We start from the raw sequence: 14,093 nt of genomic DNA on the forward strand, positions 1-14,093 counted from the left end.
AATTTAAAAAAATAGATTCCACACTCCCATTGCAGGGGGCCCGGCTCAATCCTTGGTCAGGGAACTAGATCCTGCACTCTGCAACCAAAGATCCCGCATGCCACAATGAAGATCCCGAGTGCCACAACTAAGTGCCACAGCCAAATAAATGAATAAATAATTTGTAAAAAACAAAAGAGAGTGAATATATGTATAACTGATTCACTTTGCTGTACACCTGAAACTAACGCAACATTGTAAATCAACTATAAGCCAATAAAAACTTTTAAAAAAATAAAGTGTTATCTTAAAATAAAAAAGAGAGACTTATGAAATATAACCAAATGCAGCTTGTGGAACTTCTTTGGATCCTGATTCAAACAAATCAATTATTAAAAGACTTAAGACCATTTGAAAAATGCAAATATGAACTGTGTATTAGCTGATATCAAAGAATTAATTTATTTTGTTAAGCACGATATGGTACAGTGGTTTTCTAAGAATATGTTCTTTTTTAGAGACGCTCACTGAAATATTTAAGGATGAAATACTATGATGCCTGAGAATTTACTTTAAAGTACAGTAGGGACTTCCCTGCTGGTCAAGTGGTTAAGAATCCACCTTCCAATGCAGAGGACACAGGTTCGATCCCTGGTCAGGGAACTAAGATCCCACATGCCATGGGGCAACTAAGCCCACACACCACAACTACTGAGCCCGTGCACCACAACTAGAGAGCCCACGTGCTGCAACTAAGACCCAATGCAGCCAAAAATAAAAAAATATTTTTTTAAAAATTAAAATAGGGGCTTCCCTGGTGGCACAGTGGTTGAGAATCTGCCTGCCAGTGCAGGGGACACAGGTTCAAGCCCTGGTCTGGGAAGATCCCACATGCCACGAAGCAACTAGGCCCGTGAGCAACAATTACTGAGCCTGCGCGCCTGGAGCTTGTGCTCCACAAGAAGAGAGGCCGCGACAGCGAGAGGCCCGCGCACCACAATGAAGAGTGGCCCCCGCTCGCCACAACTAGAGAAAGCCCTTGCACGGAAACGAAGACCCAACACAGCCAAAAATAAATAAATTAATTAATTAAAAATTAAAATAGAGGACTTCCCTGGTGGCGCAGTGGTTGGGAACCTACCTGCCAATGCAGGGGACACAGATTCGATCCCTGGTCTGGGAGAATCCCACATGCCACAGAGCAACTGGGCCCATGCGCCACAGCTGCTGAGCCTGCACTCTGGAGACTGTGAGCCACAGCTACTGAGCCCGCATGCCCCAACTACTGAAGCCCACACACCTGGGGCCCATGCTCCACAACGAGAGGCCACCACAAGGAGAGGTCTGCGCACCTCAATGAGGAGTGGCCCCCACTTGCCGCAACTGGGGAGAGCTCGCGCGCAGCAGCAAAGACCCAACGCAGCCAAAAAAAACCCCCAAACCAAAAAAAAACCAAAAACAAATAAACTAATTAATTTAATTAAATCTAAAAAATAAATAAATAAAAATAAAGTACATTAGGGACTTCCCTGGCGGTCTAGGGGTTAAGACTCTGAGCTCCCAATGCAGGGGGCCCGGGTTCGATCTCTGGTCAGGGAACTAGATCCCACATGACGCAACTAAGACCTGCATGCCGCAAATAAAGATCCCACACGCTGCAACAAAGTTCCCGCGATCCCACACACTGCAACTAAGACCTGGCACAGCCAAATAAATAAATAAAATATTTTTTAAAAAATAAAAAGGGACTTCCCTGGTGGCACCGTGGTTAAGAATCCACCTGCCAATGCAGGGGACACAGGTTCAAGCCCTGGTCTGGGAAGATCCCATATGCCACAGAGCAACTAAGCCCGTGCACCACAACTACTAAGCCTGCGCTCTAGAGCCCATAAGCCACAACTACTGAGCCTACAAGCCACAACTACTGAAGCCTGCGCACCTAGAGCCTGTGCTCCACAACAAGAGAAGCCACCGCAATGAGAAGCCTATGCACCACAACGAAGAGTAGCCTCCACTCGCCACAACTAGTGAAAGCCCATGAGCAGCAACAAAGACCCAACATAGCCAAAAATAAATAAATAAAATAAAATTTTTTTAAAAATGTTTAAGCAGTGCCTTAAAAAAAAAAAAAAAAAAAAGAACTAGCCTGCCAGTGCGGGGGACACAGTTTCGAGCCCTAGTCCAGGAAGATCCCACATGCTGCGGAGCAACTAAGCCTGTGTGCCACAACTACTGAGCCCACGCACCACAACTACTGAAGCCCGAGCACCTAGAGCCCGTGCTCTGCAACATGAGAAGGCACCACAATGAGAAACCCGCGCACCACAACAATAAGTAGCGCCCGCTTGCCGCAACTAAAGAAAGCCCACACACAGCAACGAAGACCCAACGCAGCCAAAAATAAATAAATAAATAAATTTTAAAATAAATAAAACTAAACTTTCAAAAAAAATTTTTTAAATAAAGTACATTAGAAGAAAAAGAAAAAGCAACTGGGGATATGAGAAGAAATCAGCAGAATCTAAGAAGCAGCAACCAGCGAGGTAGGAAGAAAGTCAGGAGAGTGAGGGGTCCTGGTGGCCAAATGAGTCTAGCATTTTGTGGAGAAGTGATCAATTCTGTCAAGTACTACTGGTGAGTCAAGGAAGAGGAAGATTATGAACTGACCATTAGATTTATGAAAGTCGACCTTGACAAAAGCAGTTGGTGTAGAATGATAGAAGAAAGTGGGTGACATAGAGAATAGAAAGCAGATGGGTGATAGCAAGAGAGAGTTGACAACGTATAGTACAAGCAAGTGAGTAACAGAGAGGGTGACACAGACAGTGAGTGACATGGGAGAGAGGTTGGATGACAGATAAGCAGAGGTCAGATAACTCTGCCAGTCATCATTTATTGCCTCTCAGTTCCAAATTCATCCCTCAATACCTGCTCTGTGATAATGATAGAATTCCTTTAAGCATCTCTCCTCTACAGCCAGCATGATGTTAAGCTTTCTCAGTAGAGGACGCCTGAGGGACACTGCAGGAGGAGGGGGCTCTCCTGAAGTTGCCAGCTGCCGCTGCACAGGGGGTCAACCAAGTGACACACAGCCACCCACCCAGAACACACAGTCTTTCAACGATCTTGAAGTCTCCACCTGGCCTGGCGATAACCTTCTTGTAGCCCTCTCTACACGGGAACCAGCCTCCCCAGCAGCTACCTGTGGCCCAGGTCCCACTCCTTCTGCACTCCTACACCATGGGTTGCTGCCAGCCTGCTCCCCACCTGCACTCCAGAAGGTTGCTTCCTATGAGCCCAGGGAGTGCAGACCAGCTCCAGCCTGGGCAAGCCAGCACACTTCTCTGCTATCCAGTGGGCTGAACTATACCTTCTCCAAGGAGGTCTGAACCTCAGCCTTGGGGAGAGGGCCTCCTTCCAAGTTTGTCCTTCCTTGGGTACTCTCCCTTAGCCCTAGGGCACCATATGGAGTTTCCTTATTTCTTATAGTTACTCATTTATCAATTTAATAACTCTTACTTTAAAATTCCTGTTTTAATATACTGCATGGTTTCTACCTCCTGATTGGACCCAGAATGATACAGTGACAGAGAAAAAAAGAGGATGGGTGACTGAATAAGGGAGTGGGTAACAGAGAAAGAAAGTGGGTAACAAGGAAAGAGTGGGTAACAGAAAGAGAATGGGTAATAGAGGTAGAGTGTAGGTGACAGATGGTGGGTGACAGAGAAAGGGGGTACAGAGGTACAGAGTGGGGAGGCTGACAGAGAGACAAAGAGTAAGTGGGTGAGAACGAATGGACGACAGTGTGAGCAGGTAGTTGAGAGTGTGAACAGGTGGGTGACAGAGAGGAGGGGGTGGTAGGGGACAGAGAGATAATGGGAGAGGGAGAGAATGAGAGAGAAAGAGAGAACTATGAGTGCCAGAGAGGGAGAGCAGGTGACAGAGGTGGGTGACACAGAGAAAGAGATAATGGACAACAGAAAGAGACAGAGGCAGGGGAGGGAGAGAGGGAGGGAGGGAATGCCAGAAGAAGAGAAAGAGGGGGCAACAGGGGGAGAGGGACAACACAGAGTGGAAGCAAGCAGGGGGTACAGAGAGCACAAGGGGGCGGTAGGCAAGAGAGGAGCTGGTGGGCGGGCATCACCAAGGGAGAGCATGACTGACACAGAGTGTGTGACAGAGTCACTGTATGCGACAGAAGGTGAAGGTGTGGCAAAAGGAAAATGTGCAGAGAGTGTATGACAGCAAGTCTCAGTTCACTTTCATCTCTTGGACAGAAGAGGCAAAGAAACAGGGAAGGAGAGGGACAAAAAAGTGAGAGGAGAGAGGGAGGAAGAAAGAGAGACAGAGAAACTGTGAGAGCAGGATTGTGCCAAGGAGTAGAATTATGAGCAAGAGAGAAGGGAGAGAATGTAGGGAAGGCGATGCTTTGTGCGAGGCGGTTTTGGTTTGGGGGGATTTGGAAGAGGATGAGAGAGATTGAGACAGATTAGGAGAAATAAAATAGGGATTGGGGGAGTTGAGGGCTCATGAGAGATGGAATGTCAGGAGAGACAGAGAAATGTGAGAAAGGTGGGGATTGTGAGAGTAGAAGATGATTGCGAGAGAAGGGGGTGCTTGTTGAGGGGGGTGGGAAAGAGACCATTTGAGTATGCTCACAAGAGAGCATGTGGAGTGAGTGAGACAGGTACCAGCATGAGAGGCAGTGTTGGTGAAACCAAGCGGGGCCCTGTGGGGCTCCTGGACACAGAGGCCTTTTTGTCCCCTGTTTCTTGTAGGCAAGGCTCCAGCCACCATGACCTTCCCTGAGTTCCAAAGGGCAGATTCAAACAGTTGCTAATCAATGGGGGGAAACAGCCAAGAAACCACCTGAGGCAAGATTAAAAGGACCAGAGAAGCTCATCAAGATTAGGAGACGACCACTTGAGACCCTACACACACCCTAATCTTGTCAGCAACCCCACCTTGGGAAGTATTGTTATAAAACCCCTCATCAGGGCTTCCCTGGTGGTACAGTGGTTAGGAATCCACCTGCCAATGCAGGGGACAGGGGTTCGAACCCTGGGCTGGGAAGATCCCACATGCCACGGAGCAGCTAAGCCCATGTGCCACAACTACCAAGCCTACGCTCTAGAGCCCGTGTGCCACAACTACTGAGCCCGTGTGCCACAACTACTGAAGCCCGCACGCCTAGAGCCCATGCTCCTCAACTAGAGAGGCCACTGCAATGAGAAGCCTGTGTACCACAACGAAGAGTAGCCCCTGCTCACCACAACCAGAGAAAAGTCCACGTGCAGCAACAAAGACCCAATGCAGCCAAAAATAAAATAAATAAAAATAAGTTAATTAAAAAAAAAACTCCTCATCAAATCCTCGGGGTGAGGGGGGGTGGGCACATAGTTTTTTGAGGCAGGAGCCCCGCTGCCCGCTGTGGGCCCCTTTGCCTGGCAAGGTAATAAAGCTACTCCCTTTCTACTCCTCCAAAGCTCTGCCTCCACATTTCTATTCGGCACTGAACAGAGGCCTGGTTTTCGGCAACAAAATTTGGGGGGCTCGCCTGGTATCTGACTCGTGGGCCGGCAGCCCCGTGGGGCCCCTCGGCTTGATCAGACGCTCGGAGGTTTCTCTGCACGCCAGTCTCCTTCGGGAGAGCAGAGGTTTGGAGGACTTCTCTGAGGCCAGATCACTAGGGATGCCCTGCCATAGGGCTGTGCCCCGATAATACCCGAACTGCCATCTCAGTAGTCGGAACTCCGAGATGGAGGTGGAGAACGCGAGAGAGGTTGCCCTAGCAACTGCCAAGGCCACCTTTGCCTTGAGGACACCCCCTCTTCTATCCACATCAGCCAGGACTTCCTGCTCTGAGAAAGCATTTTGGAGAAGGAGAAAAGTAGGATTAGGTATGTCACAACACCTCTGCCAGCATTTTTGCTAAGACCCCCAGCATGCACACCAAGGCCACTCGACCTGGTGCGTTTGGGGGAACTCTGGTTCCCGTTTGGGGATTTTCCATTAGGAAGATCCCATTTGTAAGGCGCAACTTGGACCAAGGCCACCAGCTTAGTGGGACTTAGAACCCAGTTTGAACCTCGGGCTGTTTGTTTTGTGTGTGTGTGTGTGTGTGTGTGTGTGTGTGTGTGTGTGTGTGTGTGTGTGTGGCTTCCATTTGGCTGGCGAGAATTCTGGTTTTGCTTTCAGTTTTGTGCACAGCGCTGTTTAATTCGACTCAATATGGGAAGCGCTTCCTCTTCCTCTCCATCTGACAGTCCCCTAAGGAAGATTTTGGCAGATTTGTCAACCTATAGCTATGAATCTATTTTAATTCTGTTTAGCCAATGTATATTCTTAAAAGTGAGGAGAGGTGGCCTTTGTATGGTGGCCTAAATTATTATACTATTCTTCAGCTAGAATTGTTTTGTCACAGGAATGGAAAGGCTGGAAATTCTCTCCACTCCATCTGGGCTAGCCACTTTGGCCTCACTCCCTTGCAGCAATTGAGCCACTCTGGGCCCCCTGAGAGCCAACTCTGGGTTTGTTCTCTTTCAAGAACTGAGCCAATCTGTTTGGAAGCCTTTGTCCAGGAGTGGAAGTGGAATTTTTAAACGATACCTCCTCTGAGTTTCTGTCTGTGTGGCCATAGCCTATCTGTCATTTGTGTTTTTGTGTGTATTGTTTTGGGGTGAGCCACTCTCGCTTGTGTAGGGTGGGAAAATTCTACCGGATCATTGCGAGCCATTTTGAGTCCTCTGTCTGGGAGTGGAAATGGGCTACATCTTGTCTGATCTTTTGTTTGTGGGACCATGTCTGTTGTCTGTCTGTATGTGTCTCAGTACTTGCATTGACTGGTTGAGACGAATAACAGGGCTCACATGTGACAACACCAGTGTACCCTATCGCGTCGGGCTTTGCCTGTGGCAGAATTGTTGGTTGGGATTTTCCCTTTTGGACTAGCCTTGTTGAAACCGTGCACCTCAGATTGGGACTTGAACCCACGTGCCGGGACTCAAACCCAGCCAAAACTCAGATTGGGACTCAAACCCAGCCAAAACTCAGATTGGGACTCAAACCCAGCCAAAACTCAGATTGGGACTCGAACCTGGCCAAAACCCACGGTCTTCCAACTGAGATCACATACCTGGCTTCAGGACTTAATGAAGCTCAGGTTCTCTCTCTTTTTTTTTTTTTTAGAAGTAATGGATTTACTTTACTTTATTTTATTCTTTTAACATCTTCATTGGAGTATAATTGCTTTACAATGGTGTGTTAGTTTCTGCTGTATAACAAAGTGAATCAGCTATACATATACATATATCCCCATATCTCCTCCCTCTTGTGTCTCCCTCCCATCCTCCCTATCCCACCCCTCTAGGTGGTCACAAAGCACCGAGCTGATCAGAAGCTCAGGTTCCTGATGTCCCATCGCAGAAAGAATTCAGTGAGTGCGGGGCTTCCCTGGTGGCGCAGTGGTTGAGAGTCCGCCTGCCGATGCAGGGGACACGGGTTCGTGCCCCGGTCTGGGAGGATCCCACATGCCGCGGAGCGGCTGGGCCCGTGAGCCATGGCCGCTGAGCCTGCGCGTCCGGAGCCTGTCCTCCGCAACGGGAGAGGCCACAACAGTGAGAGGCCCGCGTAACGCATAAAAAAAAAAAAAAAAAAAAAAAAAAAAAAAAAAAAAAAAAAAAAGAATTCAGTGAGTGACAAAATGATAGGTAAGAAGTGGATTTATTTAGAGAGAAACACACTCCACAGAGTGTGGGCCACCTCAGAAGGTGAGAAAGGCACCAGGGTATGGGGTTGTCAGTTTTTATAGGGGTGGGTAATTTCATAGGCTAATGAGTGGGAGGAATATTCCAGCTTTTTGGGGAAAGGGTAGGGATTTCCAGGAATTGGGCCACAGCCCACTTTTGTTTTTTGTTTTTGTTTTTTTTTTGGGGGGGTTTTTTTGCGGTACGCGGGCCTCTCACTGTTGTGGCCTCTCCCGTTGCAGACCATAGGCTCCGGACGCGCAGGCTCAGCGGCCATGGCTCACGGGCCCAGCTGCTCCGCGGCATGTGGGATCTTCCCGGACCGGGGCACGAACCCGCGTCCCCCGCATCGGCAGGCGGACTCTCAACCACTGCGCCACCAGGGAAGCCCTGTTTTTTGTTTTTTTTTTGCGGTACGCGGGCCTCTCACTGTTGTGGCCTCTCGCTCAGCGGCCATGGCTCACGGGCCCAGCCACTCCGCAGCATGTGGGATCCTCCCGGACCAGGGCACGAACCCACATCCCCTGCATCGGCAGGCAGACTCTCAACCACTGCGCCACCAGGGAAGCCCCACAGCCCACTTTTTGATCCTTATGGTTGGCCTTGGAACTGTCATGGCGCCTGTGGGTGTGTCATTTAGCCTACTGATGTGTTACAGTGAGCGTATACTGAGGCTTAAGGTCTAGTGGAAGTCCACTTGTCCTGCCATCTTGGACCCATTTGGTTCTAATCAGTTTATGTCATGTCCTTGGACTATGTCATTCTTTCAAAGGTTGTTCCCTGCCCCCTTCCCTCCTGTTTCATTTTTATGAATGACCAGAGTTCTATTCCATCTTGTAACGGCCCCCCCAGGGTATTTTTACAAAACTAGGAGATCTTCAGCTATGCCCCCATGAAAAGGAATTGTTATTTCTCTCCCCCTGGGCCCTCCGGAACACTTATCTAGACCATCTCTAGTTCCTGAGACTGAAGAAAAAGGCAGGGAAAGAAGGCGTTTTTTGTGGAAGGGGGAAAACTGAGATCTCTGGTTCGGTCTTTATGTAAAAGTTAACTTGTAAATGAGCTCTGTTTAATTGACTTGAAAGTAAGCTCTTAGAAACTAAATCTAAATGTCTAGAAAATTGGCCAAGATAAATTTTAGGACCACATGATCTGGGAAATATTCAGTACTGAATTGACATCTGCTACTGAAGGTGGCTTAAGCTTGTTGGTTTGATTAATATAGACATGTCTTTAGAGTCATCAATGTTAAATAATGCAAGTGAGATAAGAGCTTTTGGGTAAACTCTTTAGAAATAATTGTTTTAGGAATGTGTACTTAAGAATAATCTCTTCAGCTACTTTGTAGCTTAAAAATTTAGAGTTAAGTTAAATGATGGAAGTTTATTGAATAAGTAGGCCATTTACAAATAAAATAAGATACTGAAACATTAGTGAATATTGGCTTACCTTGGCAGAGAGAGAAACTAAAGGTATTTGGTGCCACCCTGAGATACTCTCCATAAGAAAGCACATGTTTTTACAGTTGTGCATGATCAGGATTTTCTAAGATTGGATTAAATCTAATTGGATAAATGGATTTTGTTGGGAGTGGGCTAAGGCAAGACCAGATTTGGTTTCTCCCTTCAACATTTTCTTGGAATACTGCTTTTGATAACAGCTTGTGAGTTCCTTTGCCTTTAAGTGATCTGTATTTGCCTTGAAATCTTTTCACTTTGGTTAAGTAAATAAGTATTGTTTGGCAGTTTCTAAAAGTTCTTTTGACCTCCAGCTAACTTTGAGATGCTTCAGAGGGCCCCTGAGTCATCTCAGAGAGAAAGATTTAACTAGGATTATTTGTTATGTTAAATCAAATGTAATCAGTTAAATTAAATGTAATCCCGGTTATTGTAACCAAGTTTCTTTACCGATTACATTGCAATCAGATGTTTAACTATGCCCTTTTTTTAAAGTCTTTCTGTCATTTATAGACAGTTATTATTGTACTCTGCTTTTGTAAAGTGCTTCATCATCAAGATTTATGTGAAGGACCCCTTTTGACAAATACAGATCTCTGATAAATTTCACATCATACTGCTGAGCTGGATAAGAAAAAAAAAATCTTAATGGAGAATCTGATGGCTTCATAAAATGTAACAAAAGGATTGGTTACTGAGTGAACTAGTGAATATGGTTATAATGTTTTTTTGTTTTTTCTTTTTTTTGGTCTGGAATATCACTGGTTACTTAATATTACAGACTTACTTTGAAAGCAAATGTCTTGGTTTGGCTGTGTTTAATGGAGATGAGGGTAATTTTAGGGAAAAAGATTATGTTTCAATAGATATAAAATTCTAGATCTGTTAATTAAAGTCTGTATTTATGGAAGTTATTGTGTTAGTCCCACTTTTGCCCTGATGTTTAGGAGAAAAGAAAAATTACCTAGTAAAGTTATCAGACTGTAATTATTCATGATGTATCACTGTTTGCTTTAGGTCTACTGCTAAAAGCACATGTACAATGCTTATGTGACAATTGGGCATAAATGATAAAATGTATGGCCTATAAAGCGTTTCCTCCTTAACATACCTCTGAGCTTGTTCAGTTTTACTCTGATTAGGTTTCCCCCAATGAGGATTAACTAGGCAAATATAAAGGAGGCCTAGCACCTAAGGACATGATCTATACCTGGGGCGAAGAGTTGAATCACCCTGGCACTGAGGGATAGATATTTTGATCATCAACGTCTTCTATTGAAAAACTTGCAATCAAAAGGGGAAATGAAAGAAAAAAAATCTGCACTGATTGAAGTATGAGGAAGTCACTCTGGCCTATACATGGTTTAACTTTAAAAAGCAGCCTAGGGCTTCCCTGGTGGCGCAGTGGTTGAGAGTCTGCCTGCCAGTGCAGGGGACACGGGTTCGCGCCCCGGTCCGGGAAGATCCCACATGCTGTGGAGGGGCTGGGCCGGTGAGCCATGGCCACTGAGCCTGCGTGTCTGGAGCCTGTGCTCCGCAGCGGGAGAGGCCACAGCAGTGAGAGGCTCGTGTACCGCGGGTAAAAAAAAAAAAAAAAAAAAAAAAAAAAGCAGCCTATTTTGTGGCCTTTCAGACATGCATTGTACATCTCCTTTAACGTTGAGGAGGGGAATGCATTTGAAAGTCAAAATGGAGTAACTATGGTAAAACTAGGTGACCACTGTGGATGTGATTCCAGATGCATTTATTCCTGTATTGTTGCGAACTTGAATTTTCTGAGCTATATCAGACTCTGGGATGCCACAAGAATTAAAAAATTCCCCCACCCTCTTCAACGAGATTTTGGTTAAAGATTTAAGAGGATTACACCTGGTTCAAGGTGGAGTAGAGGCCTTTCCAGCCAGAATAGGAAAAGCATCTGGAAGCGACAAAAACACTTCTTAAGGACATTATTCCTAGGTACTGCCTTTCCTCTACTATTCAGAGTAGCAATGGATCTGCTTTTGTCGCAGAAATAACACAAACAGCAAATAAAGCTTTAGGTATAAAATGGAAACTTCACTCAGCATGGAGACCCCAATCTACAGGAAAAGCTAAGAAGATGAATCACAGGAAACCCATCTAAAATGGGACAAGGTCTTGCCAATTGCTCTTCTCTGTATACTGGTGGCCCCTAGAAGCTGGCTAGGATTGAGCCTTTATGAAATTATATACAGGAGACCATTCTTAGCTCCTAAGAGTAAAAAGAAAGAAACATTTCTAATGTAGGAAGAAAAAAATTAAACAGTATGTAAAACAGGTTGGTCAATTGTTAACTGCTATGCATAAGTTTATGTTCTACAGGTCTCCCCGTTGCCTGGAAGTTCCCTTACATCCCTTCAAAGCGGGAGACCAGGTGCTGCTGAAGGTTTGGAAAAAACAAGGACCCGAGTGACAGCTGGAGGAAAAATGGAAGGGGCCATACAAGATGTCCTCCTTACTTTTCACACCTCCTTAAAACTGGATGGAGTTAAACCATGAATACATCACACTAGAGTAAAAAGATTATCTGAAACCGATGAACCCAGCCTGCCCCCAGCCTGCCCACAGCAGAGGAACAGACCTGCAGGAAATCGATGTCTCACCCTTTGGGAAATCTTAAGTATTTGTTCCAACAACCAGAATGAAAGTTCTGTTTTCTTATCCTTTCTCATACCTTTTACCTACAAAACTATAGATTCATATGCTGACTCTTTCGATAATTCTAACTGCTAGATATGTGGTCAGTTTCCTACTTCCAGGTCTTCGGGATTGCCTTGGTGGGTTTCCTCCCTTACAGGGAATGGTTTGGAAACAACAGGCTTCAGACATATTCTCCTGAATTCCTAAGGAAATTAGATCTATTCTGTCTACTAAAGTTCTAGTTGTCACTCCTCTAACCTCTAACCTGGTCTGTTGTATCAAAATGGCAGAACAAGGGATTGAGATCTTAATCACATAAGACTCAGATCCAGGACTTGGAACTCAAATATTTCTAATTTGGTATCTATTCCCCAAAATTTAGGCAGGACTATGCCCCATCTCAGCAGAAGTAGTCAGAGCGGTTGTTGACCCGTTCCCTAAAAGATCTGGGGAAACATAAAACCAAAGTGGGGATTAAAACCGAGTCCCCTGCCGAGTTTATAATTAACATCTTTATCCAAAACGATTGTTTCCTTTTCTCATCCAACATCTGTTCTCAAGACTGAGGAGTATCAAAGAAAAGGGGGATGTGAAACCAAGCAGGGCCCGCGCGGCTCCTGGACACGGACGCCTTTTTGTCCCCTGTTTCTTGTAGGCAAGACGCCAGCAGCCAGGACCTCCCCTGAATTCCAAAGGGCAGATTCAAACATTTGCTAATTAACGGGGGTGGGGAACAGCCAACAAACCACCTGAGGCAAGATTAAAAGGACCAGAGAAGCTCATCAAGATTAGGAGACGAACACCTGAGACCCTACACACACCCTAATCTTGTCAGCAACCCCACCTTGGGAAGCATTGTTATAAAACTCATCAAATCCTCCTGGGGGGGGGCGGTAGGGACACATAGTTTTTGAGGCAGGAGGCTGCTGTGTCCCCCTTTGCCTGGCAAAGTAATAAAGCTACTCCTCCAAAGCTCTGTCTCCTGCGTATCTATTAGGCAACACTGGGGAATCAGCACAAGCTGCTTGCTCAGGGAAAGGATGGGGTGGGGGACTAAAGGTCTTAAGCCTTATCCCCATTTTCCAGATGAGAAAATTGAGGCTCAGAAGTCAGGGGACTTACTTGAGGCCTCCCAGCTAACAAGTGCCAGAGTCATAATTTGAACCCCAAATGGCCCAACTCTGAAGCCAGCACTCTACCCCCCACACACTTCCTCCCTCTATTTTCCCCAAGTCTTCTTTAAGGAAGTCATGTAACTCAGTCCAAAGATGTGTTTCACTCCTCTGTAAGACCTTTTGTCTTCTAACAGCCTTAAAACATTCTTTTTTTGGAAAGGGAGATGGAACTATTCCACTGCTCCAATTGATTTCTTTGTACTACAACAAAATTTAAAACTTCTGTGCATCAAAGGACACAATCAACAGAGTGAAAAGGCAACTTACAGAATGGGAGAAAATATTTGCAAATCATACATCTGGTAAGAAGTTAATATCCAGAGTATATAAGGAATTACAACTCAACAACAATGAAACAAGCAACCTAATTAAAAAATGGGCAAAGGACTAGAATAGATATTTCTCCAAAGAAAATATACAAATGGTCAATAAGCACATGAAAAGATGCTCAACATCACTAACCATTAGAGAAGTGCAAATCAAAACCCCAATGAAATACCATTTCAATATCGTTAGGATGGCTAGTAACAACAACAACAACAACAGAATAAGTGTTGAAGAGAATGTGAAGACATTGGAACCCTTGGGCACTGTTGGTGGGAGTGTAAAATGGTGCTGCTGCCATAGAAGACAGTATGGCAGTTCCTCAAAAAATTAAAAGTAGAATTACCATATGATCCAGCAATCCCACTTCTGGATATATACCCAAAAAGAATTGAAAGCAGGAGCTCAAAGAGATATCTGTACACCCACATTCACAGCAGCACTATTCACAAGTCAAGAGATGGAAGCAACCCAAATATCCATCAACAGATAAATGAATAAACAAAATGTGACCTTATGCATACAATGGAACATTATTCAGTCTTAAAAAGCAAGGAAATCCTGTCACATGACACAACATGGATAAATCTTGAGGACATTATGCTACATAAAATAAACCAGTCATGGGCTTCCCTGGTGGCGCAGTGGTTAAGAATCCACCTGCCAATGCAGGGGACATGGGTTCGATCCCTGGCCCGGGAAGATCCCACATGCCTTGGAGAAACTAAGCCTGTGCGCCACAACTACTGAGC

The 14,093-nt window shown here is 45.4% G+C and overlaps 1 protein-coding gene across 1 annotated transcript in view; it reads right to left on the minus strand.

The window, feature by feature from the left end:
- ERCC6L (ERCC excision repair 6 like, spindle assembly checkpoint helicase) overlaps nucleotides 1-14,093 on the minus strand; it is a 44,301-nt gene that overhangs the window by 27,470 nt on the left and 2,738 nt on the right. The window lies entirely within an intron of this gene.

Source organism: Phocoena sinus, chromosome X (genome assembly GCF_008692025.1).
Source record: "Phocoena sinus isolate mPhoSin1 chromosome X, mPhoSin1.pri, whole genome shotgun sequence".
In the NCBI taxonomy this organism is placed as follows: domain Eukaryota; kingdom Metazoa; phylum Chordata; class Mammalia; order Artiodactyla; family Phocoenidae; genus Phocoena; species Phocoena sinus.